The sequence below is a fragment of the Dermacentor andersoni genome, chromosome 4 (genome assembly GCF_023375885.2).
Source record: "Dermacentor andersoni chromosome 4, qqDerAnde1_hic_scaffold, whole genome shotgun sequence".
Classification (NCBI taxonomy): domain Eukaryota; kingdom Metazoa; phylum Arthropoda; class Arachnida; order Ixodida; family Ixodidae; genus Dermacentor; species Dermacentor andersoni.
In genome coordinates this window covers 138,116,571-138,143,478 of record NC_092817.1, presented here as the reverse complement: position 1 = coordinate 138,143,478, position 26,908 = coordinate 138,116,571, and the positions used below count along the sequence as shown (strand labels likewise).

The 26,908-nt window shown below is 46.7% G+C and overlaps 1 long non-coding RNA gene across 1 annotated transcript; it reads right to left on the bottom strand.

The window, feature by feature from the left end:
* LOC126537833 (uncharacterized) lies at positions 1–25,717 on the bottom strand. Its single transcript, XR_008613897.1, has 3 exons — positions 25,637–25,717; positions 8,704–8,781; positions 1–111 (listed from the first exon to the last, which is right to left on the bottom strand). It is a non-coding gene; the product is annotated as an uncharacterized lncRNA (long non-coding RNA).
* Between the last annotated feature and the right edge of the window lie 1,191 nt (positions 25,718–26,908).

Genomic DNA, 26,908 nt, shown 5'->3' with positions numbered 1-26,908 from the left:
CCGAGGCACCATTCCAACACATCCAAATGGTACGGTATGTGGAACACACGTGCCACCCTTGCACAGTCCGGGTCTATTAGCGAATTCATTATCATATCCTACGGCTGGCACCTGAAAGAATGCATTATGAACAAATTAAAGACTTATTTCAATTTCAGCAAGCGAAAAGGAAACATGACTGAAAGAGCATCTGAAACAAGATTCTGATTGCTATTATCGTACGTCGGCCAGTCTGACAAGCCGCCTCCCCAATATGTGTTACTCCTATAAATGGTACTAGATTCCCGCTTCAAATATATTTCAGGGGTCCAGCAACATAATGTAAGTTTTATGCAATTTTCGCTTCATCTATTCAAGACCTGCAGAAAGCTTCATAGGCAACGTACTGCGGCTTTGTAAGAGAGAACAATAAAATGTTTTCAAACCATTATGACGGAACGACTTCAGGCACATATTTACGGTGGAACAAGACAATAAATGCTATTGCAACGTGACGTATCGACGTTTGCTTGTGTTCTGTTTAAGTTGTGTTAAAAAGCACAAGCACGGGTAAATCACTCCATTTCTAATGTGCCGAAAATTTCACAATCTCACGTACTTAATTGTCGCAACTTGTGAAATCGCTAAAACTTCATTTTAAATCACTTATATTGATAAACTATGACTACATTAAAACGTACTCTCCCCTAGTATGGTACACAACATTATAAGAGTGAATAAAGCTCATGGTTCGATCAAGTTCGGAAATCTAATTTGATGTCACTGAACGAAAAAATTCCCCAAAAATAACGATACTCCTTAATGAGAAATTTGAGAGCACCTGTATACGCGTTTTCATTGCGGGGTATATTGGCTGGCGCGGACAATATGTCTCGCTCGACACGTTGCATACGAGCGAAGTGCGGCGCGACTGCCTCTCTAATCGGGAGAACATGAGAGGCAGAGCGAGGGTTCCGCCTTGGCGCGATTGGGAGCAGCCGTCGCGGACAGACCTCCGTTCATGCAGTGCTTTGTTTTGGCGCGCTCACCGCATGGCTCATCGATGGCGCCATTGGGTGAACAGACGACGCACACTACTCTGGCACTATCTGGGATCCATCGTCGCCGCAGAAAGCCCCATAGACACGAGCAGTAAAATGCGCGCGGCGCGCCGCCGGCGTTAAAACGCAGCTGCAGCAGAGCGGCTACACCAAGTGGCGGCGAAGCACTGCGGCAGTCACGCGAGAATATGAAAATCTCACCCCGTCTCTGAAGGTGCGCGATGTCGTGTGCTTTTCCTTCGTCTGCTTACAGGTAGGCGCTGTGTTTACGTTCTCTGTCCTTCGTTCTGAACGCGAGTCATGTCTTGCGAAGATGACGAGGTCGTTGCCACTGATCATAATAAGATTATGTTGTGGCGTCACCGCGTTCGAAAGTCCAGGAGAATGAGGTACTGGGTGTCGACTCCGCGTCCTTGTATACGGCGTCCATATTGTCATACACAGAAATATATGGCGCACTGTCTCCAAAAACCTTTCCCTCAAGACGTTAGGGTGCAGACTCATCATATTAAAAACCATGACGATGGAAAAAATTGGAGGACGCTTAAGCTTCGCCTTCAAGAGTTGAACGCGATAGCGTTATCGCACCCTGTTCGCACCGCCTACTCAAACGCGCTACGCCAGCCAAACGTCGCGATCGGCACAGATAGCCGGACCCCGACGCGCCATGAAGGCGCACGCGATCATGGGGCGAGTGGCGCGCCACGTGTCGGGGCAGCGCCGTACATTGCGAAGAGGGGGTCTTCTGTGTTTGCCGCCAGATCGCAGAAGAAATGTAGCGGAAACGTACTTCGCTACTCGTGAAACTGCGGCTTCTGTAAGATACATTGTGGTAATTACCGATATACATCGCAGTATAACTGTCTACGGCACGTTTCTAAGGGAACACCGCATTCACTAGAGGCGATTTTGTCCCGTTTTGTGGAACGAACTCGTGGCTGAGTGGCAGCGTCTCCGTCTCACACTCCGGAGACCCTGGTTTGATTCCCACCAGCTCATCTTGCAAGATATTTTTTATTTATGAAGTGCCGTCTGGGATTTATCGCTCACGGCCAACGCCGCTGACGCCGACACCGACGCCGACGACACCGGCTTTTCTGCGACACGAGCTCCTTAACGCTGTCGCGTTAAAACAAGCGTGAACGAGACTAAAGCAATAAAACCAAAGAAGCGCGAGCTGACGCGAGCAGACGATATTACGAAACGAGCGATCCGGCTGAGACGAAATGCGAGGGCGCATCGAGTGTCCGTATGAAAACAGTATCCCGCGCACGCTTCGCTAAGGGGCCGCTCTCAGTGGTCTGTGACGTTCGTGGTTCGCGTCTCATCGCACGATCCGCGTTCGCACTTTCATCCCTCGCGGTCGTGCTCGCCGACTCCGTTAGACCGAGGCCAACGCTGACGCTCGTCGCATGATTGGGCGCCCTAGAGTTGCGCCCTGTGAAAAAGCTTGGCAGAACGCATCGTACAACTACTGTCAACGCTAATTTGTTCTTTTTTTAATACGTGTTTATTTCTGCGTTTAATAGGCCAAGGCTTGCGGCAGAAAAGGGGTGCTCTATGGGGGAGGGGGAGGGGGACCGGTGCTCTCTTCTTCCTCGAGGTGGAGTGGTCCCGAGGTCGGCTCTGCAAAGAGGCGGCCGGGCCCTTCCTTGTCCCTGAAAAAAGTCCAGACAAGCACTCCAAAGCTGGACTGAGTCCTTGAGCCCGATGTGCGATGGCGGGCCGAGCCACTCCTGCAGGGTGCCAGGTCGGTTCCCGCCCGGGGAGCGTAGTGTCCTTTCTCGGACCGTGTCAAAGGCAGAACAGCTATACAGAAGATGTTCGGCCGTACCTCTGGTCGGGCATGCCGGGCACTTAGGGCTCGGGTATGAGTGCGGGTTGATGAGGTGTAGCCTTGCTGGTGACAGAAGCTGGCCGGTTTGGGCTAGGCGAAGAACCGCTTCTAGCAATACCGCTACACAATGTACGAGCTTTGTGATCAGCATGTTCTGCACCGCAAAGCCTGCACGTGTCCTCCGAAACACATGGCGCGCCGAAGCACGAGCCGCAAATGCAGAGAAACGCGTCCCATGCGGCTACCGGGTTCCTCTCTCGCGCTTCTTTCTGGTCACGGTGCGCCATCTAGTGTTGCTGCCGCAAACCTGTGCGCGACCTCCAAAACTAGACCTGTAGTGCGGGGATGCGCTTAGAATTGTTCTCTCCATTACCGCACAGTCAGTGGAGTATGCTCAGTGACCCAAGTAGGCAAGAGGCTCATTGAAGAGCGGCACATATCCAGTGCGTTTATGGGCCAGCTGACCAAAGCGTTGGCGTGAATGGCATGTATTGAACAGCGGCATATTCAGATTCGAAGTCAAGTTTATTGTTTATCAAGTTTATAGCCCTCGAGCCACGCCATCAGCGGCCTGGTTGCCGGGGAGGCAGGAGTGAGCAGGCGCCGAGATGATATGGACAGCCTCTTGACGGCAGAAGTTTGCCAGAATTCGTGGTCATGTGCGTAATTAGAATTGCGGTTTTAGAACGGAACCTCTACCCTGGGTTGATGAACGGCAACGGAGCCAGCTATGGAAGACGACGACGAGTCATTGCTAATGAGGAAAGTTTTTTGCTAGCGGAGCCAGCTGTGGCAGAAGGTTACGATGATGATGAACGCACGAACTGCGGCACTAGCGCACTTGCCCGGTTGGCGGCGAAAATTTTAAAGCGAATGCTTTACTGGCCACGAACTTGCGATTTTGCCGTGGCGGTGCTCCGAGGAGGCACATGACGTGCGCCTCGCCGAGGATATTTCTCTCTCTCTCGCTCCCTAGTCACTACTGCGCATGCGCCACTAGTAGCACCGAGCGGCAGGTGTTACGCTACTGAGCAGAGCCGCGCCTATCCGCCGCCGCCGTTTGGTATGGCGTCACACCGCGTTCTTCGTCGTTGCGCTCGCCTCCGCTCGCTTCGTCAGCTGCGTCGCATGCCTGATGACATGTCGGAGGTTGAAAAGGAGAACTCGCGTGCGCCGCAACCACAGTTGAGGCGGCGGTATGGACGGCGACAATTCTGATAAGCAGGAGGAGGCTTGGAATCGACATTGGAACGAGACGAAGAGGAGACGAATCGTACAGGACACAGACGAACAGCGCGCCGCACGACTGGTTAAATGCCGCAACATTAGACAACCAGACTAACCTCGACTTGCAATCAAGGTTAACAAAGGCTAACTGCTTTGCCATAGCTTTCGCTACGTATATCCTGGCATAGCTGAGCTAAGTCACTACCAATTTTTTACAGCGAAGCTGTGTTGATCTTTTTAGCTGAGCCGCCTGTTCTACAGAAATGAGATGGTGCGTTCGCCGATGTGCCGCATGTGACCTCAGCGACAGCGCACTAATACGAAACCATTACGGTTTCCATCTTGCTGCTATGCGATCAGCTGTCGGAAATGCAACTGAGTTTTCGCTAATGCACTGTGCTCAAATCATGCAGGATTGAATCGTATGGAGTGAAAACGTGTGCAGCAGTTGGCTGCAAAGACAGTGACTGGCACAGTAAGGAATGAAATGACTCTGTGCAGCCAAGTTCACGCACCGTGACTGCAACTGTCTGTGTACATACGGCACTTCGAAATGTACGGCTTTCTTGCAGAACACAGAAATTTGCTCATCCACGAGCGTTGTATCCCCAACCTTCAAATGAACTGCTTCAGCACGGGAACGTCGGCAACAGTGAGTTCCGCTCGTTCAACCATGACAAAGGGAGTAGTGCCGCTTCTTGTCATAGTACGTTTCGCGCACGGTATGTTTCGCGCACGGAAATGAATCTTATGCCGTCTATCTCCAACATGCCAACATGCCAATGAGCTAATATGCGCATACTTGACTATACGCTCACCATATACGCGCAGTAAATGACGTAATACACCGACAGCGCACGAGTGGTCAAAGCTGAATGTTTCGTGACGGTACACAAGAGTAAGCAAGTTACTACGGCTACGTTTTATGCGTTGCGCATATCAAGAACAAGTTCATCGGAATTGAGCACACCCGCAAGCGATTAGGTAGAAATAATCAAATAGTGACTGCAGCAAGTAAATTTATTTAGTCAGGAATGTGACAAGCTACTGCTACAAAATACTTGCCAAATTAAGAACGAAGAGAAAAACACACTAAATCCTGATTAAATTCATTAACGGAAAGTTTCAATAGCTTGGAATACATATTTAGCCTCGCTATTAAAACAAACATCATACACTGTGATCGCGCCATTTGTTCATATCTTAATCAGCATCAAAAGCGCATTTACATGATTTCTGAAACTGTGGACAAAGCTTTGTGTCGTCCAGTCAGTCAGCGTCTACGATATCTTCTGAAACGGAGGTTTGCTAAGCCGCACCGGCGTCGTCCACACCAGCGTCATCCACACCCACTGTAAACGCGGAGGCAACGGAGGCAGTTCAGGCAAACAATCGACGCGTCACCACATGATAAACATGGCAGTGCACACGGGATTACAGCGAATAGGGTCAATATGCCTAGGCTGAACGCTAACAGTCCGACCACAGAATTTCCGCCGGCGGAAGGTGTGGCGCGCAATTGGCTGCGCCAATAGTGACGTCGTTTCGCTGTCGCAGCAGAGCTCACGCGCAACAGTTTCTCACCGACTTGGTAATGGGACGTTCACACATCGCTCGTTCTTCCGAGGAGCAGCTGGCCTACGAGCAAAAGCGCCGAGAGCAGGAGCGGAAAACATCTCGTCGGCGTCGCGCCAAAGCCTCGGCAGAAGATAGGGCATGGTATGCGGATCGCAAGTGGTAATATCGTGGCGATCTGCCGGCTCGTACGACAGAGCTAGTTCGCGAAGCGCTGCTCAAGCGGCAACGTTACGCCACCAACGCCGCGGCGGAGTGACATCGCCAGCGGCGATGCCGGGTTGAGGACCCGGCGGTTCGGGACCGCGAAGCAGCGCAGCGACAACGTCCAGGTCAACATAAGCAACGGGGCCACACATTATAGCTTCGCTGCTTTACCATTTTTACTGGATGATGCATGGGCGGTGTTCTTTCGTCATTGCGGGCCGGCACATTCCCAGTGGCACATACCTACTTACCCAATTTATCCAGTGCGTTCAAGTCGCATTTCGTTATAACATTAGAAAAATTGAGGGGGGAACTTTTTTTCCTTTGTGAGGCGGCAACATTCCCCGTGACACATACCTAGTTACCGAGGTTACCGGGTGCTATCACGGAGCAGCTCGCTAGAGCGTTGGCGTGAAAGCGTTCATTGAAAAGCAGCGCATATCCATTGAATTTGCGGCGCAGAATGCTAGTGCATCGACTTGCTGTTCTTAACGAACACTTGTATCGGTGGTTCGAATCCGTTCCACATCAGATAAATTTAAGCGCTCTTTTAAGGCTTTAACATCCTTAGGGTACTTCGTTCACTTTTTGCGGGCTATGTATCTTTCTAGCTATGTTTCTATAACTGTTCTCCCGCCTACCTCGGTAGTCCATGTTCGAATGGGTAGCGCATCGGGCTACTGTGCTGAAGGATCAGGATTCCAAGCCAAGCATCGGCCAAGTTGTGTCACGGAGCATGTATTCATATGTGCCGCACTTTAACGAACCTCTGTCACGACGACATGGGTTACTATAGACGCGGGTCTGGATGTGTATAGCTGTTCCACGAAACGTTTGGTCGCCGACTTGGTGTACTGGGCGTGTTCCGCTCAGCCTTGATTGTCTTCAGTGAACCATATTGAAGCCAACTTGGTCACTGGGTATGCGACAGTAGGTGAATGGCGCATTTTAATGAATCTTCTTGATGCCAACTAGAGTAGCTATGTGCCACTGCGAATCTGCTGCTCTATGATGACAAAACAGAATCTTAAATTTATCCCATGCTGAGCGGTATCGAACCCACCTTTCAAGGGTTCTTGAAGGATAAGCAGACTTCAGCCAGAAACGCACTATGTATGCGATACTCTTGAATGAACCTCATGCCAACTTGTGTCACTGATTATTCTTAGCACTCCTAGGCACCGGCGTGCCACGGTTCTTGACTCCGAGGCCAGGAGCAAACTTTCTGGCAGCGCCAATAGATTGCATTGCTCGGCGTGTGGACAAAGAAGCGTGAGAAGGACTCTGTTGCTGCATGACTCTTTTGTCAGTTCAGACACGCACCGGTGTGCCATGAATTTTGGAGGCCAAGTGCAGACTTTGCGAAAGCGGCCCTGGACGGCGCCGAGTGTTCTTAAGGAACCGCGAAAGAGAAATGCTGCTGCAGTACATGCCTCATGCATAACTTGTTTCGACGGTGATACGCTGTCGAAAAAATAAACCATGCTGAAGAGTTTAGCGTCGACAGTCGTTCTGAGATGGTTTCCACCAATTATTTGTCAGTCGTGGGTACGCCGAGCTTTCCCACTGCGACAACTGTTTCTTCGTCGTAGTGTCGCACCCGTTCCTGCATTTCGTGGCTTTTGATGATACTCTACGAGAAAGGCCTGTCATTCGTTAGGTTTCTCCCCCACTTATTTTCTTTTATTCTCAAAGATGGAAACAAAGCGCACATGTTCTCATTTTGACACGAATGCTTATGTGAAACTCGAATGGCCGAATGGTGCTTGATTGCTTCCAGAATAAACATTTATGAGGCATATTCGCAAAGTGGCAGGTAAGCTGACAGTGCTGCGCTACCGTGCTAAAAACTACATTTATAGTGAGTCTTTCAATGTACATAACGATATTGTTTTCTTTAAAGAAGAGTCAGTCTCGAAACCTTTTGATAATACTTCATACCTTCGGAATTTTTTAACTTGACCATGTGCAAGGGAACCAATAAACTTCCTCTCTTTCAGACATTGTGGTATACCCTTAATACCATGAATTCCAATCGACAAATCATATCTTCTGTTTGGGCTGCTGAACCTTAGTCTCTTGCGCAAGCCTGGCTCACTGTGGCTTTGATTACGAGCTACAGGCTTTCTTGCGTTAGGCGACCCGTTTTTTACACGTATACTGAGTAAAAATACATACTATACTGAATGGTTATTATTTGATCTAATCACTTCGGGTCTCATTTCACAGATCTATTTTTTTTAAATCAGCGAAACTATGGAAGTATAGAAGATTGTGAATGCTGGTACTGAAATTTAGCCTTTTACCGACAAAAGAACACTGAAAATTTACAGGCGAAAATAAAGTGCTATAATACAACAGAAAAGCGATTATAACATTGCCCACCGAAAGCAAAGTATCTTGTCTCAGATTTGGAAGCTGATTTTAAGCTGTGAGGGCCTATACTACTCAACACCATTACACATGTGGGAAGGCACCCCTCGTCAACATAAAGTTTGCCTCCCACGTATTCTGACCAGCACGTTCCAAACATGATTCCTTTTACTTGCAGCAAAATAATATAATTGTAGGCTTTACGGTGTCGCCGTCATTACACCGAAAACAAATGTTCTGAATGATGCCGCTTTTATAATCTCTGTAGTTATCTTATGTATGTTATCCACTTCACTTGTGATGCTGTATGCAAGGGTTATTGATGCAAAAGCTTGCACCGTAAGGGCGTTGTACGTTTCTATTTAGGAGAAACATCAATCAGCCAAAATAATTTAAGTGTGCATAATAAACATGTATGCGGCCATCATAAATGCAGACACTTACGTAGCACCGGGTGTTTTCAGGGAAATAACTGATCTTTCCGTCTTTTAGCTTACAGGTGCAATTGTCAACATAGGTGTGCTGTAAATGCAAGAAACGACTTGTTAATTATCAAAGAATTCCTAAAATCAAAAGATTTCGACCTTATTTTATCGCGGTACAAATCTATACCTAATGCCATAGTAAGGCTGAATATCGAGAAAGGCATTTCTGTTTGTTCTGACTTTTAAAGGTGTGCTCATGGAATGAATGATTGGTGGACTGCGGGTAGGACTAATTCTTATTTTAACGAAAACAAACACTTCATTGAGTCACAAAGGCAAAAAAAAAAGAACGCTATTTCTGCGAGCATTCGAGAGAGGCCTACAGATATATTGTCTGATAGGAGACCATAATGACGCTGCTGCTCTGAATACGCTACTAATTTTATAATTCATGTGTAAGTCCGAAATAATATTCATTGCACTTTTGCTTAACTGAGTGGAGTAAAATTTAAGACTAACACTCAAATAACGGTAGTATAAAAAAGTATGACACATGTATAATAAAGAGCATGTGGGAACGATTGAATATACCACTTTAGTAATTCTTATAGCAGTGATTTCTCGGCTTGGGCCACTTGATGCTCGCCGAGGTTCATGACATTCAGCATGAAAGTGACGAAACACAGAAACACGCTACTAACACGAACACAAAGGAACGATACTGCTACTTACAACTGTAGTTTTCTTGAGGTAAGAAGTTAGAATTTATACAGCAGCGTTTCATAAACATAATTTCCAACACGAACTCAACACTTCCATGCAAAAAGATATACACCCTGGATAACTACAGAAGCTACATGTACGCACATATTTGATCCATAAGGTAAGCCTTTATTATTTCTAATTTCTTCTTAAATTTTCTAAGAAATATTTGTTGCTGCAGAAAGAGCCAGCGCTAGCTCTTACAATTGTCAACTAGACCCCATCGGACCGTTTCTTCGCATTCAAGTCGAACAAGCTGCTGGTGTAGTTATTAGCGGGCATGTCAACACATATTCAACGTGCAGAATTGGTCTTCTGGGTCTCTAGTCAACCAGTGCAATAAATGCTCAAAGTCGATGCTTTGAACCAATCGCCCAAAGCGTTCCAGGCAATGTGCGTGTAGGCGAGTTGGCAGCGCGGGAAAGCTTCCGCGATCCAGCAGGCACAGTCGGTGAATTCCGCCGTACGTAATTATTGGATAGTGGAAGAATCTAGTGGTGTTGCAAGGAATACAGCTTTGCGTTATGGGAGTGATCTCTGCTTTGATTGTAGGAAACGCACGACTACAGTGAGACGAAATCTTTTTAAATGCGAAGGATTTCATTGTGAACACTTGCCACTTTGACAATATCTATCTATCTATCTATCTATCTATCTATCTATCTATCTATCTATCTATCTATCTATCTATCTATCTATCTATCTATCTATCTATCTATCTATCTATCTATCTATCTATCTATCTATCTATCTATCTATCTAAATATCTATCCGCCTATGTCTTGGTGCTCTCGTGGTCGTTTCGTCAACTTGGTATGTACCAAAATTAGCATAGTATAACACGAGTCTATGAAAAACATAAATGATAGGTCATGGCGTGAATATCACATGTGTGTCATGTAGGTCATGAAAGAGCCGCCTACGTCTTGGCATTGCTATGATCGTATCGTTAACTCTGTAGGCACCAAAATAGGCACAGTATGACAAGAGTGAATGGCGAACATAAGTGATAGTTCATGACATTAATGTCATGATATCTGTGTAATGTACTCCATGAAACAGACGCCTATGTCTTGATATGTACCAAAATGGACATATTATGACAAGAGTGTACGACAAATATAAATCATAGGTAGTGACATGAATGTCATGCAGGTCATCATAAAGCCGCCTACGTCTTGGTGCTCTTATTGTCGTTTCGTTAACTCAGTGGGCTCCCCACACACTGCTTCACGTAACATCGATCCCCACAGGGCGTGGGATCTGCTGGCATTTTTGGCTAGAACAGTGACAGTACTCGCAGTGGTAACCAAACCGCTGTATGTGCTTCGAATATTAAGTTATTTTATTTGGTTGCTCGTGTTTGTTTTGTACATTTTTGATCATCTTGATATTGTAGCGCAAACGACGAAGACACTAGGACTAAACAATAAAAGCCAACGTTGCCCAGTGTTTTCTGCAGTGTTTTGTTGATACCCCACAGGTGCATTTCTTCGCAGCGTCAGTTTTAATAGGAAGTCCCAGGCTAGAAAGCAAGCTCATGAACTTCCTCAATTACGTCTAAAGTATACATCATTATAACTTTTATTGAAAGCCAACAGCCTAAACTGACGATATACCCCATGCCATGATGTTTTCTCAGCTGATCGTCACTGGAATGCAGAAGAAACAAGTGTTGGGAAGCCCTCATCGCAGTCGACTGGCCCTTGAAGCAAAATGTGGTTATTAACTTTAGGATTACCTGTTTTAAATTCGATGGTTCGCTCGTGGTGCTGCAGCGGGGCGTACCAGGAAGTTAGGCCTATTTACACATCTTGAATAATAGCATGTCGTCCATTGCTCAGATATTTCATGAATAATTTCTAATTTTTCCCTCTATTTCAAAAGTGAACGCACAAATAGTGTCTAAGGTTTTATCATGATAGTATGGTGCGATCTTCACAAAAAGCAGCTCAACAAATCTCACTGCCATTGTCTGCATAAGCATTCAGTCTTTCGTCGCGCTAGTACCGCAAGCGACGGATGGTCATCGAAAGTTAAAATTTTCGAGATCAAAAACGAAGCGTCAGCAATGGGTTCTGAATCCATTGACGTCAAGATGATAGGTTTGTGTGGATAATAAGTTTGGAAACCCAGTTCAATGCCCATTAAATAGTGCCCAAAACCATCTAATCGAATAAGCATCGCGTACTTTTCAAGTCGTTCTCGACCACTGCGCAGTTTATTTCACCATATTGAGGCGTGCACTTATCTTTATCGGGCTACCATGTTTCGCCGCCTAACAAATGTTATCGCACAGCGCAGGACGCACCTGCATGTAAAAGAAGTTTCTGGAATGTTATCGATGCTTCCGTCCACTGCCTTTCACTGCAACTTGTGTAATCTGATTGCATGTATGCGCGACGCGAAGAGTGTAGAACTTTGTGGAAGACACGCGGGTCCGAGCGGTTAATCTGGAACATTCGACGACTGATAAAAGCCGACGCGCTTGACCCGCTGATCAGATTTTCGACGATCGCCGACCGTGTTCGCAGCAATCGTTGTGCTATAAGGTTCGTTGTGCTACGGTGTTCGTTGTGCACAACTATCGTTGTGCCACAGGTTCGCCCAATAAAAGTTAGTTTTGTCTTTCACAGTATTGCTACTGTGTTCTTAACGTCACCACCAAGTGACATCTGGTGGAGGTGCTTTTCGTTCATGTACCGGACGCCCCCGACAAGCAGTGATCCAAGCCTGGACCGCAAAGACAGCACCAACGCAGTCCTGGACCATCGAGCAAGCCGCCGTCTTCAACAACTGCCCCCGGGGCACGGACTTCTACCGGAGAAGACCAGAAGATTGTGGCCAAGGCAACCCCAATGGCCGCCCCAGCATCCCCCATCGTGCTGCAGCAGCCCAGGGAGCCTCCGACGTTCCGCGGTTCAACGTTCGAGGACCCGGAAAGCTGGCTTGAGACATACGAGAGGGTCGCTGCTTTTAACAACTGGAACAGTGACGACAAACTGAGACACGTCTTCTTCGCATTGGAAGACGCTGCCAGGACGTGGTTCGAGAACCGAGAAGCCACCTTAACGACCTGCGAGCTGTTCCGAAGCGGCTTCCTGCAGACATTCGCAAGCGTCATACGCCGAGAACGAGCCCAAGCGCTATTAGAAACCCGGGTGCAACTACCAAACGAGACCACCGCGATTTTTACAGAAGAAATGAGCCGCCTATTCCGCCACGCCGACCCAGAAATGTCCGAGGAAAAGAACGTCCGCCTACTCATGCGTGATGTGAAGGAGGAACATTTTGCCGGAATAGTACGAAGCCCACCGAAGACCGTCGACGAGTTTCTTCGCGACGCCACCAGCATCGAGAAGACACTCGAGATGCGAAACCGGCAATTCGACCGCCGCACGAACTCGACATACTACGCCGGAGTTCAGTCACTGGCCACCGACGACCTACGCGAGACTATACGAGCTGTCGTGCGGGAGGAGCTACAGAAGCTGTTCCCATCATCACAGCCTCAAGTGGCTTCGATTGCCGACGCCGTACGTGACCAGCTCCAACAACTCGGAGTAGCCCCTGAACCGCCGCAGCCACAGCCGCAAGCGATGAGCTACGCCACCGTCGCTCGCCATCAAGGTCACCCTCCATGACCGCGCCAGGGCCCCGTGACGCCGCAATTCCGCCGACCACCACCGCCACCGCCAGCACGCCCACCCGTCGCCCAGCGCAGCTACCCGAGAAAGACAGACGTTTGGCGCGCTCCTGACCACCGCCCGCTCTGCTACCACTGCGGAGAAGCGGGTCACCTCTACCGACGATGCCCATACCGCGAGATGGGACTACGAGGTTTCGCTGCCGACGCTCAGTGAAGCTCTCGACGACCGTCGCGTTCGCCACCACCAGGCCGCTACCTGTCGCCGCAGCGCCGACCATACACTGGCCCAGCTCGGGGCCGGTCAGCGAGCCCATGTCCGGCAAACTAAAAGCAGCAACCGATGGAGGCGGGGTTGCTGTTCGTCGAACTGACGAAGATCCTCCGCCGCCGACGAAGACACCGAAGAAACAACCTCGACGACATAACGACAAGCCGCCGTCCCGACGAAGTCTGGCAGCAAAAGAATACGACGACGAAAGACTATCCGACGACGCGACGTTCCATCTTCAGTTCAACACGACGCAGCCGTGATCCGACGCCAAGACCTAACTGCAACGCCAGACAAAGAACCACCGACCTCGACGTGCTTCTCGACGGCCACGCAGTTACCGTCTTAGTGGACACAGGGGCCGATTACTCCGTAATGAGTGGACACATCGCCGCCCAGTTGAAGAAAGTTAAAACTGCATGGGAAGGCCCTGAAATTCGAACCACTGGACGTCACCTCATTACGCCGACTAGAATCTGCACGGCAAGAATAACCGTTCATGACCGGACTTACCCTAACTCCTTCGTTATCCTCCAACAGTGTTCACGAGAGGTCATTCTCGGCTTGGACTTCCTGAACCAACACGGCGCAATCATAGACCTGAAGTCAAAATCGATAACGCTGTCGGAAGATCAAGCGATACCGCCGGAGAGCTCTCGTAGTCACCACGCCTTGAATGTTCTCGAAGATCAAGTAAGCATCCCGCCTCGCTCGAGCATTGTTATTTCGGTCGGCACCGAAATACCCGCTGACGTAGAAGGCTTCATCGAAGGCGACCAACGTCTACTTCTCGAACGTGAAATTGGCGTCGCTAGAGGAATCGCTCGACTGCACGGTGAAACACGAAAGTGTTGCTGACAAACTTAAGCCAGGAGTTCAAACACATCAACAAGGGCACGACGATCGCATACATCGAGAAAATTCTGGAAACCAGCAATGCGTTTGTCCTATCGGATTCTGCCGCGTGTACCCCGACGACCGTAGTTCCCGAACCAGACTTCGACATAAATCCAAGTCTCCCCATGATTAAGCAACAACAGCTGAGAAGCTTACTTCGACGATACGAAGAGTGCTTTTCGAAGTCATCAAGGATTCGACAAAAAGTCGCAAAGCATCGCATAATAACCGAGGAGTGTGCTCGACCACTCCGCAGAGCCCTTATCGAGTTTCTACGCGAGAACGTGAGGCTATAAGGCACCAAGTCGACGAAATGCTGCGCGACGACATCATCCAGCCGTCCAAAAGCCCGTTGGCATCTCCTGTAGTTTTGGTGAAGAAAAAGGACGGAACCCTACGTTTCTGCGTCGATTATCGTCGTCTGAACAAGATCACGAAGAAGGATGTATACCCCCTCCCACGAATAGGCGACGCATTGGATCGGCTCTGCAACGCTAAATACTTCTCGTCGATGGACCTCAAGTCTGGCTATTGGCAAATAGAAGTCGACGAAAGAGATCGCAAAAAGACAGCCTTCATCACCCCAGACGGCCTCTACGAGTTCAAGGTTATGCCATTCGGACTGTGCTCGGCGCCTGCAACGTTCCAGCGCGTGATGGAAACGGTTTTAGCAGGATTGAAGTGACAGACCTGTCTCGTTTACTTGGATGACGTCGTCGTCTTCGCCGGAAATTTCGACGATCACCTCAGGCGGCTTGCGACAGTACTAGAGGCCATCAAGTCATCAGGGCTTACTCTGAAGCCGGAAAAATGCCGCTTCGCTTACGAGGAGCTTCTGTTCCTAGGCCACGTGATCAGCAAATCTGGTGTCCGTCCAGACCCGCAAAAGACAGCTGCCATCGCACAGTTCCCGCAACCCATCGACAAGAAGGCAGTGCGTAGATTCCTTGGCATGTGTGCCTACTACAGGCGCTTTGTCGAGGACTTTTAACGCATCGCTGAGCCGTTGACGCGTCTAACTAAATGTGATGTTGAGTTCAAATGGGAAACGCCGCAGGCCGACGCATTTGAACAACTCAAACGACGCGTGCAGACGCCGCCGGTACTTGCGCACTTCGACGAGTACGCCGATGCAGAAGTCCATACTGACGCCAGTAGCCTAGGCCTCGGTGCCGTTCTAGTCCAGAGAAGAAACGGAGTTGAACAGGTGATAGCTTACGCTAGCCGGTCGCTGTCAAAAGCGGGAGGCAACTATTCCACGACCGAAAAGGAATGCCTCGCCATCGTTTGGGCTACAGCTAAATTTCGCCCTTATCTTTATGGCAGGACATTCAAAGTGGTCAGCGACTATCACGCGCTGTGTTCGCTAGCGAATATAAAGGATCCTTCAGGACGACTGACGCGGTGGAGCCTCAGACAACAAGAATACAACATCACTGTAACCTACAAGTCCGGACGAAAACACTCCGATGCCGATTGCCTATCACGCGCCCCCATTGACCCGCCGCCGCAAGATGACGGTAATGACGACGCCTTAATTTGAATGATAAGCGCGGAAGGCTTCGCTGAACAGCAACGGGCAGACCCGGAGGTAAAAGGCCTCGTCGAATATTTGGAAGGGCACACCGACGTTGTCCCCAGGACATTTAAGTACGGATTATCTTCCTTCACGCTTCAAAACAATCTACTCGTGAAGAAGAAGTTCTCACCAGTCCGCGCGAACTACCTTCTTGTTGTTCCGTCGGCGCTGCGTCCAGAAGTACTGCGCGCCCTACATGACGATCTGAACGCCGGGCACCTCGGCTTCTCCCGGACGCTATCCAGGATACAAGAAAGGTATTACTGGCCGCGCCTAACCGCCGACGTTGCCCGTTACGTCAAGACATGCCGAGACTGTCAGCGACGCAAGACACCACCCACAAGGCCAGCCGGTTTACTACAGCTGATCAAGCCTCCTTGCCGACCTTTTGAGCAGATCGGGATGGACTTGTTGGGACCGTTTCCTACGTCAACGTCCGCAAATAATTGGATCATCGTGGCGACGGTCTACCTTACCCGCTTCGCTGAAAGTAAAGCCCTGCCGAAAGGCAGCGCAGCCGAAGTGGCAAAATTTTTCGTCGAAAGCATTCTGCTGCGACATGGCGCCCCAGAAGTCCTCATCACCGACAGAGGAACGGCCTTTACAGCGGAGCTCACCCAAGCCATTCTTCAGTACAGTCAGACAAGGCGCAAGAGGACAACTGCCTACCACCCGCAGACGAATGCTCTTACGGAGCGCCTGAATAAAACCCTCGCCGACATGCTAGCAATGTACGTCGACGTCGAACACAATACCTGTGATACCGTCCTGCCGTACAACACGGCGGTGCAAGAAACAACACAGATCACGCCGTTCAAGCTAGTATACGGCAGGAACCCGTGGACAACGCTTCGCTTACAACATGGCGGTGCAAGAAACAACACAGATCACGCCGTTCAAGCTAGTATACGGCAGGAACCCGTGAACAACGCTTCGCTTACAACACGGCGGTGCAAGAAACAACACAGATCACGCCATTCAAGCTAGTATACGGCAGGAACCCGTGGACGACGCTAGGCGCCATGCTGCCGCACGTCACTTACGAGGAGAAGACATCGCTACATATCTCCAGCGCGCCGAAGAAGCCTGACAGCTCGCCCGCCTGCGGATCAAGAAGCAACAGAGGACCGACAGCCGACGCTACAACCTCCGACGACGCTTCGTCGAGTACCAGCCCGGCGACCGTGTTTGGGTATGGACCCCGATACGCCGACGAGGACTGAGTGAGAAGCTACTGCGACGCTATTTCGGACCCTACAAGGTCATCCGACGTATTGGCGCACTGGACTATGAGGTCGAGCCTGACGGCATTTCGCATTCACAGCGGCGCCGCGCACGATCTGAATTGGTCCACGTGGTGCGTCTTAAATCCTTTTACGGACGCTGACGAACTTCTTATTTTCTTGTTTTCGTTGCTACCAGTGCTTTTCCGTTATTACTTTCGTTTGTTTGCAGCATCGGGTCGATGCTTTATAAGAGGGGGGGTAATGACGCGTGTACTTATCTTTATCGGGCTACCATGTTTCGCCGCCTAACAAATGGTATCGCACATCGCAGGACGCGACTGCATGTAAAAGAAGTTTCTGGAATGTTATCGATGCTTCCGTCCACTGTCTTTCACTGCAACTTGTGTAATCTGATTGCATGTATGCGCGACGCGAAGAGTATAGAATTTTGTGGAGGACACGCGGGTCCGAGCGGTTAATCTCGAACATTCGACGACTGATCTATAGAAGCCGACGCACTTGACCGCTGATCAGATTTTCGACGATCGCCGACCGTGTTCGCCGCTATCGTTCTGCTATAAGTGTAGCCTGTTTTTGTGGGCACAGGTTCGCCCAATAAAAGTTAGTTTTGTCTTTCACAGTATTGCTAATGTGTTCTTAACGTCACCACCACGTGACAACATAATAAACTATATTACCATTTTGAGCAGCTTGTCGTTATTTTGAAAATTGGGAAGTGCGGTGTACTCCAGGCCCTCCTCTCCCCCGGCTTTCCACCGAAAGGAAACGTTAGGAAAAACACATTTGATTCGCATAGTACTTTGGGGACTACAAATTATTGTGGTTAGGTGGAAAAGCGTAGGGCCTTCAGAGTTGTGTAGCGTGATACACACGGTACTTTCCATCATTTTATGTCAATTAAGGGCATCTGAATTATTTTCTCCGTTTTCCTTGTTTGAGACAGTTCGTGATGTGAATTATTTAAACGCTATTCTAAAATATTCGTAACAACGAAGACTGACTGATACGTTCAAAGACTAAATCGATTTCTAAAATAGTTTTATATATTATTCAATAGTTCAGAATATTCACATCATCTACGAGATAACAAAGGAGAAGGGAAGTGGGTGGGTCACTCGGGTGGTACTGACGGCGCTCTTTGTTTGCTAAGTTTTACAATCGAAGTGGTAAAGATGAATTTAGGTTACACATTTATTCACGCTGAATAGCGCCTTTATCATATAGCGCTTTTATCACTATGTAAATTGTACTTGCCCAATCCCTAGGCCCTACGGCAATAGTGTCAATAATCGGTGGTTAAAAAGAAAGCAATTCAAAATGCTATTTAAGTGATTGCGAACAGACTGCTACATCCTGTTTGACTATTTAGTGTCAACCAATCTCAAGAGTTTAATGTTTAACAACGCAACAATGTAATCATTCAACATTATATTTAAATACTTTCCAAATGAGTGCATAGCTTACACACCACATTTCATGAGCGCGTAAAATTTTAGTAATTTTGTAAGAGTAGTAGCAGGTTATTCCGCTGCAAATAGTGTACATGTTTACCTTCAGACTTCATAGAAAATTTGAAAATGGATAGGCTGTGGCTGCCATATGTACATTTGACCAAAAATGTTTACGGACCAAGAGATCTCACAAAAAGCTGAATATCTCCTTAGTCTCAAGACACAGCGTTTTTCCCATTTCCAGCCTTTTGTGGCATACGCGAACAACATTGTGATGCACAATTTCACTGGCTGCTTTTAAAAGCTGCTCGTATATTTTGAATTTTCTGAGATATCGTGGTCCGTAAACTTTTTTGGTCGACTTTACATCGAAGCATTGGCAATGACAAGCGCTTTTATTGTATTGACATTGAGCATGTGCACGCTCTCGCCGTAAAGCTTCAAAAAGCCGTCATGTTTTTCCCATTAGCGCAGTTTCCCACTCTCTTTTCTACGCTTTGAGTCGGCAACACTGTTTTTAAACACTATGGAAAAACAACACTTTTGCCTTCACTTTTCGTTTTTAAGTTTCAATCTAACGTGGAAGTCTGCCGAAATCAATCATTTAAATATAGTAGAAAGTTCTTAGAGTCTTGAAGTAATGTCATATAATTTAGTGATTCTCTATCGGCCGCTTTTAAACGCTGCCCTCTCTTTTAGCCAGGAATTGACACTTTCTCTGAAAAGCAGGGTTGCAAAGCGCCGTCAACCAGTTGCCACCTCGTAGGTAGTTCACTGCTGAATTCTAACGAATGCTGACATGTAAAAGCTGCACTATCACACTTGTACTACCGAGCAGCACCGTAGCAAAACTGCACTACTTAAGTAAGTCCGCGTCTTCAGAATGTAGTTGAATTACTCTGCTCCTACGTACCTCTCCGCGACTAACAGATATCACCGCAACTCTGATAAAATAAAAGTAAGGTAAACGGAGAGTTGCACATGTGACGAGGAGCTAATTTAGTGATAGGGTCTAGGTAGTGTTTTAAATCTACAATGTTTTATTGAGTGGCAGAAGAGGGCTCCGTCAAACAGTGACTTTTTGAGATGCAGACAACAGATCATTAGAATATGACAGTGGCTGCTCCGAATACAGAAAAAATGGAGTGATCAAATATTTCCACAACAATACGGTTTTATTGCGCGAATGGAAATTGGTAAGGTGTGATCACCCGATAGTAAAACCAAGCTATTGCAGCTCCAGTGTCGTTTCTAACGCCGACACACTGCCTCACGTCTTCCCCTATGCATTTGTCTGCGCTTAATGCGAAACCTGACTGTGACTAGCGGTGCAGGTACTACATTACTGCAGGATAGCAGTGCATGAAGTCATTAATATAAACTATGAAATATCGACCGACTGCCGTAATCAAGGTCCTAATAAATTGTTTCACCTGGTAATGTCTGATGTGATATTCAGTCAGTGAACATTATTATGGATAGTGCAATTCAAGCATTAAAAGAAACTATTGGTTTCTTATGGCAAGAAATACTACGAAGTGTGATCAGCGATTCTTGAGTGAAATGGTTTAATAAAAAAAACGAGCAAGAAATACGTCCTATATGGTTTAAAAGTTCACGGGAAGCAGCTTTCCAAAAGAAGCAGTTGGGAAAAACGAAAAGAGAAGCTCGTTAGTTTTTATTTATTTTTTATTGGTAATACCTCACAGGCCTACGAAGCGACATAGCGTGAGGGGAACATATGGCAGAATTTATCACAAAATAAAAAATCGGTAAAAATTTATGGATGCATACAAGGATTCAAGCATTGGCTCAAAACGAATGAATATGCGTATTACAGAAACGAGAAAGGTGTTAAAAAAAAGTGGAGGAAAGCCGATAAGCATTGCATAAAAACTGAGAAGAGCAATAGCAGCAAGAAGCCCTGCGTAAAAACGGCAAAGTTACATAGCGTTGGGGCGTTATGGGTTGCGTAAATTAAATGAAAATAACCATGGCAGAGCACGTGACAACTCATTCCAATCAGAAACGACGTGGGATTGATAAGTACCCGTGCACTAACTCAACCCTACGCGCAGTGTGGAGAAAAATTCTTTGTTCAAATTACTGTAAAAGGCAACATGATTTCTGAGCGAAGCAATGCTATCCGGAAGGCTGATCCAGAGATGCATAACGCCAGGCAGTGCTGAAAAGTTAAATGCTTGCGTTGCGCCATATACGCGGGCATAGCTGAAATTATTGTACAACGTGCACGATGTGAAGATGTGGTGCCTCAAGTATGGTGAGAATAATCGATCAGAGTGAAAGAACTTATGGAATAAAGACCGGAATTCAACATCGGGGCTAGCACTCAACGGCAGCAACGACAGTTCGGCTTTCATCTATGTTATGCCAGACAGAGCATTGTAATTATGAGAAATGAAACGGCTTGCTCTATAGTGAATGATTTTGAACGCTTGAGTTAAGTATTTGTGATGTGGCGGCCAAATTGGAGAGGCGGGCTCAAGCTGGAGTCGCAGGAGGAATAAATGAGCCCGTTTACCTATAGCACATGGAACGCTGCGCAAGTTCCGGCGAAAAAAAACCCTAACGATTTGGATACGTTGGCAGAAACACAGGCAATGTGCCCAGGCCACGATAGGTTAGGTGTGAGGTACACCCATAGGTGCTTATATTGTGCAGTCGCGGTTATCTTACTATTGTTAATGTGGTAGATTAGCTGCAAATGGACATTTTTACGGGGGAAATACATTATTTTACACCTTGACACGTTTTGTGTTATGAGCCATGTAGCACACCACTGGTTCACCATGACCAGGACTAATTTGAGAGCTATATGAACATCGCTGTTGATTATTGGACTATACGTTACGCAATCATCGACGAATGCTCGTATGCAAGACGACATATTCGTAGGCATGTCATTTATATAGCATAAAACAACAGGGACCTAAGGACGCTTGCTTGCGGCACCCCAGAAGTAAAGTTAAATTTGGCAGAATTGAACTCATTTAGAGGGGTAAATTGCTCTCGATTAGAGAGAAGGAACGTAGCCCCCCCCCCCCTGACGATATACAGGAATATAATTTTAGGGCAGCACGTTTTGCTAGAAGAGAGCAATATCCAATACGATGAAAACCTTTGGAAAAGTCAAGGAATAAGCAGCGTGTCTGTAAGCAGTGATTCACATTAACGCGGATATCTATTGTAAATTCGTTTAACTGCATCTCACACGAAACGCCTTATGTGAAACCGAGTTGATTGCGGAGAAAAACTATTAGGTTCCAAATGATTAAAAATATTGAGCATTTTGAGTAAATGTAGGCAAGTAAGATTGGCCGATAATTTTCGCACAATTTTTTTTTCATTTTTGTAATTCGGTGCAACTGTTCGTATCTTCATTCGGAGCAAAGCATATCAGACATTAAGGACTGCTTGCATATATGAAAGAGGATGACGCTTGAAACAGAAGTGGTATTTTTTTTTTAATATCTTCGATGGAACTTCTCTTTTGTGTCCACTAATTTTAACCTTCTCGTATAGAGAGCACCCGCACGGCCCAATCATTAATATGCGTCATCAATTAGGGGCCCACATATCAACATGTTTATTCTTAACCATGAAGTCATCCAAAATCACGCAGGTCGCTTCGTCTTATGTAGCCATTTTCTCACTGCTAGGGCTAGTCAAATGAAAGTAAATTTTAACCTGTTAATTTTCACTGCCCCGGCAAAATTTCGCCTCTTCGTTATTTATTTTTCCTATAATTTATCACTTTAACCCAAGCCTACGTTATAGTCTTTTTTTTTTTTTTTTGCCTCCATCGTACTACGGCAGCTGGATAAAAAAAAAAGGAGTGAACGTCTCAACCATGGTTGTATTCTCGGCCGCTTGGCTGGGCTGAACGCCGCTAGCGTTCGGGGACAAGACACGTCGCTTTGAACAAGCCACGGCATTTCAAGTGCGTTCCTCGTACATTTTCTTTGCCGATCCCAACAACAGTCCCCGACGGGTGACGCCGCAATGGATGACAGTGTTTTCGATGCCCCGGCAGGCCGCACCTTTGTTATTGAGAAAGCAATACTGCTCGCACTTTCGGCCCATCGGTGGTCGTGGCGCCTCCTTACACAGATGCGCGTCACGTGACCGTGTGACGTCACGCCAGACCGAGAGACGGGGCCCCAGCTCGCGGCATCGATGGTGGAAGCGAAGCCTTGCGCGCCGCTGCTGCGGCGCTACCAAGCTCGCTGGTGCCACGTCACGCTAGGAGGATAAATGGGGCTACAGCTCGGCCCCTCGCAGTGGTCGGCGCGCTGCCTTCCGCTATGTCGGATGATGTATAGCCATCAGTTTAACAAAGGGCAACCATGTCCACACCATCAGTCGAAGCAAGGCGCAGCCAAGGGTATTCCTTTGGCAATCTGCCAGGCTTAACCAACTAAGCCTTCAGCCAATTTTTTTTACGCATCAGTCATGACCGTACATGTCAGCTCGCGGTGCACTTGTCGCGTCAAAATGAACTGACATTTTACCATTCCATGAACTAGCACTGACTGGAACCACCTTACGGCCTCGATCGCCTCCACAACTGAACTAAATGTCCTCAAGACTGTGGTGTTTATTTTATGTAAGCTTGTTTCATTTGTTAGTAACCTGTATTATGTACACTTTGGTGTTCTTTATACATTTACGTACTTTTTTAAGCGCCACTCCTCTATGTTCTGCTACAGATTTGAATGTAAATGTGGGAAATTAATTGAATTGTTAAATTGGTCAAACGTTAACCACAGGCTTTCGCGTTCAAGTAACTACGGCGTAACGAATCGCTCTGCTTGGTGAGGCGGATGAAAACAGATAAAGAGCGACAATCTATCGAAATCACTGACTTTGTCTGCAGCAAGGACAAATATGTGAGCGTGGGGTAAATTTTCGATGTAATAAAGCTGGGCGCCTTTAGCAAGATCGCAGTTTATTACGGCACAATGCAAACTATATGGCAGGATTATCTCACAGGAGCGTTCCCAACTGCAGAACTCACCCAACACACAAAACCCAGCTTAAGTGGCATACGCGGGACACCTAGCTGAAGCTGGCAGAGCAACGCACTGCTAATAATGGCGTTGTGTTCTACCAGTACGTCGTGACATTGCTGCTCGCATGTTACAAAAACAGCGGCCGCTATCTAACAGGATTCATGGGCACATACTGCGGCTTGTCGCACCTCATCATACCAAAAAACTAGATTGAAAGAACGAAAATACACAAAACAGCTTGTTTATGTCATCATATTCCTGTGTCGTTCTTCCTGCGGTGTTCCTTTTTTACACTAAATAAATATCTGCTGCTGTTTCGCGTATTCTCTCTCTTCTGACATCCACATCATTGCGACGGATGATTCCTTGCTGGGGCCGTATTAGTTGTGCACTCAACATTGCCGCTTTTGAATTCAATTAAAAGAACATTGCCATTTATCTTCACAATTGACGATACTAAATGTAGTTTAAGGTTATTGCATTATTTTGCCTGATTTCTAAGCTAAGCGTTAATTATTTAGCACAAATACAAAAAATATATAAAGGGAGCATGCACGATTTTGGTGAGAGCATCCTATATAATGCTTATCATTGAAAATTCATCGTTGTGATCAATGATTATTGCGTAAAGTTTTTTGAGAACTGCAATCATCATGTTGCACCGAGTAATGGGAGCGTTTGGCGGGCACTTGCAAGACAACTAGGTCGCTGCGAAATCAGAGACACAAGTAGATAAGTTCTGGTATGGTCGTGAAATTTTGGGTCATCGGAAAGGTAGCGTTTTCAGTTCACCTGACAACTTGCCTAACCTTGTCGCATAACGCTATGCAAGGTACAACGCGGCGGCAATTTGCCGTATATCGTTAAGTTTGTTATAATTCTCTCCAGCTTACTGGGTACGCTGATGCAAGCGCTGCTTACTGGCGAGCTCACGAACAGCGGAATGGCCAGAGACATTCACAACACATGGGCTAAATACGAAACCTGTTGGAGTCACGCTCCTTTGAATGTTAAGCCATATGATGAGGACGTGCTTAAGGTAGCAGGTAGAAACATCCAGCTACATCTGATCACTCAACTTGCTGTGAATGCTGACTTGATGTACGCCGAGAGTCAATTTACCGCATCAGATTCACGATGAACGCAGCCACAATGATAGGAATGACGAGTCAGTGGAGCTGCCGCTTTTCTCATCCAGTTAGCGGGAGCAGGAAGCGGAAACCACAGCCGGACACTAAGTTTCATATTGATGATGGGGATAGATTGCCCTTGTTGACAAACGAGGTGATTTATTTACACGGACAAAAATTTGGGAACAAGGAGCACAAGGTTTTCGAAAACCAAGTGCGAGGTCAAGCTGTGACCTCGCAACTACCAGGAACAAAGGGCTTCCAATCCATTTCACTAAACCTTACAGGAGTATTTGCCAACAAGTCCTGTCATGTCATTGAGCACCGCATGCCAGACAACTTTGCAGCGTAAACGAAGGTTTTTACAGGCTGTTTATTCATTGTCGGATGTAATAAGGACTGGTCATCAAAGTATGCCCCCTGATCGGCCTCCAACGAGAAAGACTCTTCATTGCTTACTCTGAACAGTGACACATCCCTTTGACTAGGCTGACGGTGTCGATCCTAATGTGGAACAGTCACTAAATGAAGTAGCTATTTATCAACTGTTTCAGTGCATGATTGCTGACCGACTTCCGTAAAATAGGTAAAAGCCCTCATATGGTATACCTCGCAGTACAAGAACAAGGGGCCCATATTCCTTAAGCTTTATTTTTAAGTGACCAGTTATAGGAATACAAATAATTCGCGGCTGGGGGTATCCCACGACATAATATAACGTTAATATATGCGGATGAAAAATAAAATTGCATCTTGAAAAAATCGCTAAGGTATCTACCAAACTTCTAAAATCAGGGTAAAAATATGTGACAACGATATCACAAAGAAACTTCTGGTAGAAAAAGGAGACACCTGAAGAAATATTTTACAAGAAACTGGATTACCCAAATTTACTGAAATCAATATTTTGTTTACGCTTATTTTCTTCCCACTTACCACAGGCTTATTGTCCACTTTTATCATATACTGCAAAAAGCACGACCTCTGTTTTAGAGGCGGATTGTAAGGAAGTTTCACCTGCTGGTCACAGTAGCCTGGAATTGCAAAAAAAGAAAGATTGATATAGTACAGGAAGCTCTCATTAAAAAAATATTTTGAATGAAAAAGCACAACTATCACGACATTCAAAACTCCAGAGCAGGCACCGCAGTAATCCAATGTATTCCCGAAAAGGTACATGCATGAGCAAGAAAAATCTTGGAGCATTGCTTGGGAACATGATTCTTTTTTTTTAATTTGCAGACAAGCAATTCCATGGAATCGAATGCCCCGCTGAATTATTTCGCTTGGAGTAATAATAATGTATATTCCAAAAATATTGCCTTCTTCCCAGTAGAGAGAGAAGAAAACGTCACTTTCTAGATGTGGAAAGGAACCAGAGAGTAGTCGAAACTATGAGTCATAAAACTAGGTCTTCAGTCGCTGAAACCCTTGCCCCGGAAAATAATTTAGACTGAAAGCACTACGACAGCGGTGAGCTCAGTCACTTATTGCCGAATATCTGATTGTACGGCTAAAGTGCGTGGACTAATTCTATAACACACGTCGAAGGTTCTAACGCTGTGCATACAACTTGATTACGTAAGGTTCGGCGACATAGGCAACATATATAATCAAAGATAGCATTCGAGAAACTTACAATACAGAAAGGCAGGCTTTGAACTGAGCGATAACTCCAACATTTGTTAGCTCGCGAAATGCAGTCACCGGAAAAAGGTAAACAAGTGTGCGCGCCAATATCATGAAGCGGTCTTCGTTCGAAAGACGAAATGCACACTGTCCACAGGAAATAAGAATTATCAGGCGCCATTCTATCAATTGATCTGCAGAAATGTACTAGAAGTGAAGAAATAATTTGTTTATGTTGCATTTAGTAGTGAGACATTTCTATTTTTCACGACAGCGCAAGAATATGATCAAGATCACCGCATAGAGCATCGCATTCTCACAATTCATAAACTATTTCAATTAAACATGGCAATCCTTGTCTATAATTCCCTTCACTCAAACATTCCCCAAATAATATTTAACACTGAACAACTTGCTAATCACAATAATTACAACTTCTTATTACCTAAAATTAGAACTAATTTTGGCAAATTTACTTCTTCGTACACAGCGATTTCCTACTGGAACTGTATTCCAACGGACATAAAGCTGTCTCCTAGCATAGGCCGCTTTAAAAAGCATTTCTTCTCATAGTTGCTT